This window comes from Sander lucioperca, chromosome 2 (genome assembly GCF_008315115.2).
Source record: "Sander lucioperca isolate FBNREF2018 chromosome 2, SLUC_FBN_1.2, whole genome shotgun sequence".
In the NCBI taxonomy this organism is placed as follows: Eukaryota; Metazoa; Chordata; class Actinopteri; order Perciformes; family Percidae; genus Sander; species Sander lucioperca.
Genome location: NC_050174.1, coordinates 21,978,647 through 21,984,646, shown reverse-complemented (window position 1 = coordinate 21,984,646; position 6,000 = coordinate 21,978,647).

Below are 6,000 nucleotides of genomic sequence, written 5' to 3'. Positions count from 1 at the left end.
TTTACACTGGTCGGACTGTTCATCTCTGTTTCAGACCGATGCCTCCGGTTCAGGCTGGTCCTCATCCTCAACACGTGCCTTTTTAAGTCGCGGAAAATACTTTTCAATACTCATCTGGATTGAAGCAGCAAACATTCAGTGTAAGAGTAAAAAAATGACATAACATTATTTATAATACGTTTATTTGATTCACAGCTGTTACATGTTTTGACCTCGACAAGCCAACTGCATTTTACCGCAAACTCTAAAGAAGGTGCAATCGCTTGATTGATAAGGGTCGGGTCGGGACACCAGCATTAACACACTGACAACATTGTATTCAGAATATAAAATATTTTTATAGCACTTTTTAATGTGTGATTGTGTAAAGGTGTTCATGAGATACCAACCTTTCGTGAACTTGTGAATTTCGCCAGCTGTCTTCTCTCGTTTTCATGGAGACAGACGCGGTGTGCACGGAGGGGAGGGGCTGTGTGTGTGTGTGTGTGTGTGTGTGTGTGTGTGTGTGTGTGTGTGTGTGTGTGTGTGTGTAGCCTATGTGAGAGAGACGCGTGAGCTGAACGAATACGCTGTGTGTTTTAAATAGCGTTAAAAAAAAAGAAAAGAATAACGAAACGCAATATGTGGCGGCCGGTGTTGATTCTGTGGCGCACCGCCACAAATTAGTCTATGTGTGGGAAATACTGAATATCTTATATCAAATTTGAATGACCTATTACACATAAAAGTAGTCAGAAACTTCATCCAACTTCCTAGTCCTATTTCGGGAATGCTCCAGTCCGGTTTCATGAATCCTTGAGTCCGAGCCACAGTCCAAGTCATCAGTGCGTGAGTCTAATGGCCCTGACACACCAACTCGATAATCGGCCGTCAGACAGTTTGGCGAGGTCAGTGACTTGAGTCTGTTCTGTGTGTTCCATGCCGTCGTCTGTCGGAGGAGCTGTCGACCTTCATTTTGGCCGATTTGACTTGCTGGGTCGGAGGGCGGGCAGTCGTACTCAAAAAATCTTTTAAACTGACCTTTGTCGATCTGAAATGAAGACAGATTCAGCAACTGCATGGCCTATTTCTCACTTAAAATGTTTTCAGAAACACGTTTCAGTATTTTTGTAAAATACGAGATCGTATTTCGAACAAGCAGCCATTACTATCGGCTGGAGAAGCCAGACCCACGTGACGCGTTGTCATTACCGGTTTTCATTATTTGTACGTCTCGCACACGGGCAGAACGTACGCTCAAGACGGCATCGCTTCGGTGTGTTCCAAGGCACTTTTTGGCCCTCTGGGAGCCGACTGATCAGTCCGACTGCCTTTTCTGCCGACGGTCCAGCTGTCTGGTTGGTGTGTCAGGGCCTTATGGCCAGAAACACACCGCATGCTGAAGTGCCGCGAATAGACGCGAAGCGCCCTGAGGCCGAGCTATTTTCTTTTCGGTGCCCACGTTATTCGATCTGTCCGGCCACATCGGTTGCCGTCAGGCGCAGAGCGGCCGTGCCGGCCCGCCTGCTGCAGCAATCGTTTCAGCGTCTCCTCTATTTTAATGTGTCAAGCCAGGCAGATAATCACATACAGGAAGGCCACAGTGCAGCTGGATACTTAAAATAAAAAAAAATAAACCAATTTCAAAATAAAACACCCAGGTTCTTAACTTACACTCAGCTGTGTCTACAGCGAGACACACGATTAGGCACACGGAGAGAGAGACGGACAGACAGACAGACAGACAGATGGACTCACACACTCTCTCACATGCACACACACGTGCGCGCGCACACACACACACACACACACACACACACACACACACAGACACACACACACTGGGAGAGAGAGAGAGTCCCATTTTGTAGAGTGGAGGAGAGAAGAATCACTTTGTGACCGGCGTGGAGAACTGCGCGTCTGGTATGAACTAGGGCTGCACAATTAATCGCAATTTTATCGAAATCGCAATATGAACTAGTGCAACATCGAAATCGCAGTGGCGGCGCAATATTTGTTAAAGGCAAAATATGTGTCAAACCATTCTAAAATAAAGTATTGTGTTGCTACAGAGATGTCCCGGCCTACAAATTGAATACAGAAAAAATCTTTGTTTGGTACAGATCCTCGCAAAAAAAATCACACTTCATCATCAAAAAGTTTCCCTCCAATATCGTGAATCATATATCAGTCAAAATAATCGCAATTAGATATTTTCCTAATATCGTGCAGCCCTAGTATGAACAGCCAGACGCGCGATCAGGCACAAATCTACGCTCCATGGCTATTCGCGGGGCTCGATATTTTATCAGATACAGTTACACAATTGATGTGAATTCTGTAAAAAAAAAAAAAAAAAAAAAAAAGAAAAAGTTTGGGTAAATAAAGATCTCTGAACTCACTAGATTGCAGCAATTACTTCATCTAATTGAGTGGATTTAGCGTTAGTTAAATTTGGTTGGTTTAATTGTGTAGTTGTAGTACATTTGTAGTTTGCATTGTTATCATAAAAATTATAACCTGAAAAAAGAAGAACATTACTGTACATGACGACATGATCGCTTGTTGGAGGTGTAGTTTTAAGGAATGGGTCATATTTACAGAGGACTCCTGCCTTAAACATGTAAATATCAATACATGCTCTGACAAGAATCAGAAACATATTTATTCTCGCAAAATGTGTGTTGTTCTATCTACTACCCTGAGAGGGCTAAACGGCTGCCCGAGCCGCAAGTTGGTCATTTGTGTATACTGTTCAAAATCTGAACAATTAACATTTTTGCACAGGAAAAATGAGCTGTAGTCCTGCATGTTTATCAAAATGACATTGAAATGATTTCAAGATCGCACGTGACTGCGATGAGTTACTGTACAATAAATGTCACATCTCATAATGAAAGTTGAAACCACATCTGAAGTTCATGTCGTGCCGAAAGCTGTTTTTGACTTGAATATTCACTGAACCATATCATCATATTTTCAGTTTGTTAACTGCAAGCTGTTGTCAGTTCAAGTGGCTGCTGGGACAGATTCCAGGGGAGTCTCTCGCTCACACACACACACACACACACACACACACACACACAGTGCAAATCACTATCTTTGTGGGGACCTGTCATTGACATAATGCATTCCCTAGCCCCTTACCCTAACCTTAACCATCAACTAAATGCCTAACCTTAACCCTTTCCCCAAACTCTAACCATAACCTAATTCTAACCCTAATCCTAAAACCAAGTCTTAACCCTCAAACAGCCCTTTAAAGTTGTGGGGTCCATCATTTTGGCCCCACAACTTTAGCTGTCCGGACCCCACAAGTATACTGTATTACCGGGTTTTGGACCCCACGAATATAGTTAAACAAGAACACACATACACACACACACACACACACACACACACACACACACACTTTCAGCCCTTGGTGTCTACTGCCCTCTACTGTTTTTAAGTGAAACCGAATCAGAAAAGGATTTATTGGTTTATTGCCACAGTAAGTTACACCTACGTGGAATTTGCCTTGGTGAATGGTGCATACATACACAAACAAACATATTACACAGAAATAAGACATAATCAATAAATACAGAAACAAATATATACAAAATAGCTGTTTAGCATTAGAAACAGGAGGCTAAATGGGTTGAGTGCAGAATGCAAAAAAATACATAGTATGTGCAATGGGCAGGTATAGACCCTTTGCAAACACGTGACCACAAACACGTGACGATGCCATGACGGACGGCGGAAGCACAGGCTAAACAGTAGTAGACGAGCGGAAAGTTTCATAGTTTCAATCAGTTTGAAATACATAACACTAACACATAACACATACATAACTAAATTGTCGTGCCGTTATCGGTCGAGGTAGGGCATCTGGTAGGTGCTTAATTCTTCCTCCCTCAGTTTTCACGGACCTCATTAAATCACAGAGTCTGCCCGACGTCAGTCCACACGATCTGTACCACTATGTGGTAAACGGGGTATCCCCATATACTGGTGCTGATCTCAAAGCTTTTAAAAGTCTGGATGCTTACCAGTTCTTTGTAGCTGGCTAGGTTACAGGTACGCGATGCTACGCTAACAGCGGGGGGAGATACCTCATAATGGCAAAGATAAGACCTCAGTCTAGGGTTTATTTTGTATTAACATCTATTCTTTGCTTAAGTGAAGATTTATATATATAACACGTAGCCCATATTTTTAGAGGACATGGTCGGTCGTGGCTACCCACATACCGCTGTTTATATGCCAATGCAACTTCCTAATCGATGCCTGAAAGCATCCCAGCTCTGGGAAGTGCAGTCATTAATTATCTATCACACGTTAATCCATGCAGTAAATAACAGTGTCTATGATCAGTAGTAACCACACATAATTGTAACATCTAGCCATCTTCTTATCTGTGATTATATTTGCTGTAGCCTATGTTAAGATTTGACCGGTGGATATTACAGCGCGATGGGTAGCAGCTGGCGGCAGTCCAAAGCTAGCTGCAGCTAGCTCATCAGCTAGCCGGGGTAGGAGCTCCGCAGACCCGCAATTAACTTGTTTTTTTTGCCTTTTTGAAGCTAGCTTCCGTGCCATGTCATTTAATTTAACCGATATTTTTTGTATGTGTGTTAAGTTAAATGATCAAGGGAACGGCTTTCTTTTTTGGATATGTAGCTAGGTCAGTGAATAACCGATGTTACCTAGTTACGTTGGTCATCATCGGGTTGGTCCTGTTAGCAGGAACAGCTGGTTAGCACGGCAGCTAGCTGGTTGAGGATAATTTTATTTATCACTCATTTAAAACAGAAAGGCAATACATACACATGCTTGTGTTGGTGAGGATTACTCTGCAGATTATGAATGTGAGAACACAAACACGAATGAAAACGTACGCGTTTAGCTTGCCGTCCGTCTACAGCATAGCTCTTCCGCCGTCCGTCATGGCGTTCATAATTCGTGCGAGTGGAGCGTGACGTCACGTGCAAAGGGTCTATATAAAAAAAAGGATAAAAGTTAGTGCAAACAGAGACGGTTTAGAACCGAGACGCCCCAACTCAGAGTAGTTTCCTGGATCTGTGTCACGTGGGCGCCGCCACGGCCATGGCTCTTTAGGAGACTGGCGGCAGGTCTGTGTGTATTGATTCCAACGGGAGAAGTGAACGTAAAAACAGATTATGATGATTATGATCCTTTCACCCCATAGTCACCAAAGTAAATATTGGACCCATTCTTCACAAGCCACATATCTCCAGAACGTTCTGACACAAAAAATGTTCAGACGGACACATCAGGAGAAAATTAGTTTGAGACCTGTTTCCGTCTCTGGACCGAACACTCAAGTGCCAGTGTGAAGGCGGCGTGAGTATCGCTGAACCCATGGACGGAGGAAGCATGTTGTTTGAATCATGTGTGTTAACATGGACATGAATATTGCGGTTATGAGGTTTATCCCGTTTTGGATAATAATGGGGATATGATGTTTACATGGCACACAGAGAAATCATGTTGTACATATCTCCGTACAGGCTCGCCGACAGCTGTCTGCTCTGAGCACATCTACCTCTTACTCGGACTTGAACCCTGGGCCGCGGCGGTATAAGTACTGAGCCTTGATACATTGGGCGCACGCTGTACCAGGTGAGCTACAAGGGGCGCCGAGCTCACTTTCATTCTATCTCCACAGCTCCAGATATTTTGTTATTTTCAAAGTTGTGCTTTTCAGACCCAGCCGATGCTGACTCGAGTGACATCCTTGAGGACATTTATCAGACTTCACACAGCTCCCTCTGGAGCCACAAAATGATTTACACAACCTTTTTACATATGTAGTAATACTTATCTAAGTGTTGTTAGCAAAACAAACTGGAAGTATTAAAAGTAAGAGAGTAGTGTGGGCGCCTGGGTAGCTCACCTGACCATGTACAGAGGCTCAGTCCTCGACGCAGTGGCCACGGGTTTGGTTCCGACCTACAGCCCTTTGCTGCATGTCATTCCCCCTCTCGCTCCCCTTTCATCTCTAAGCTGTTG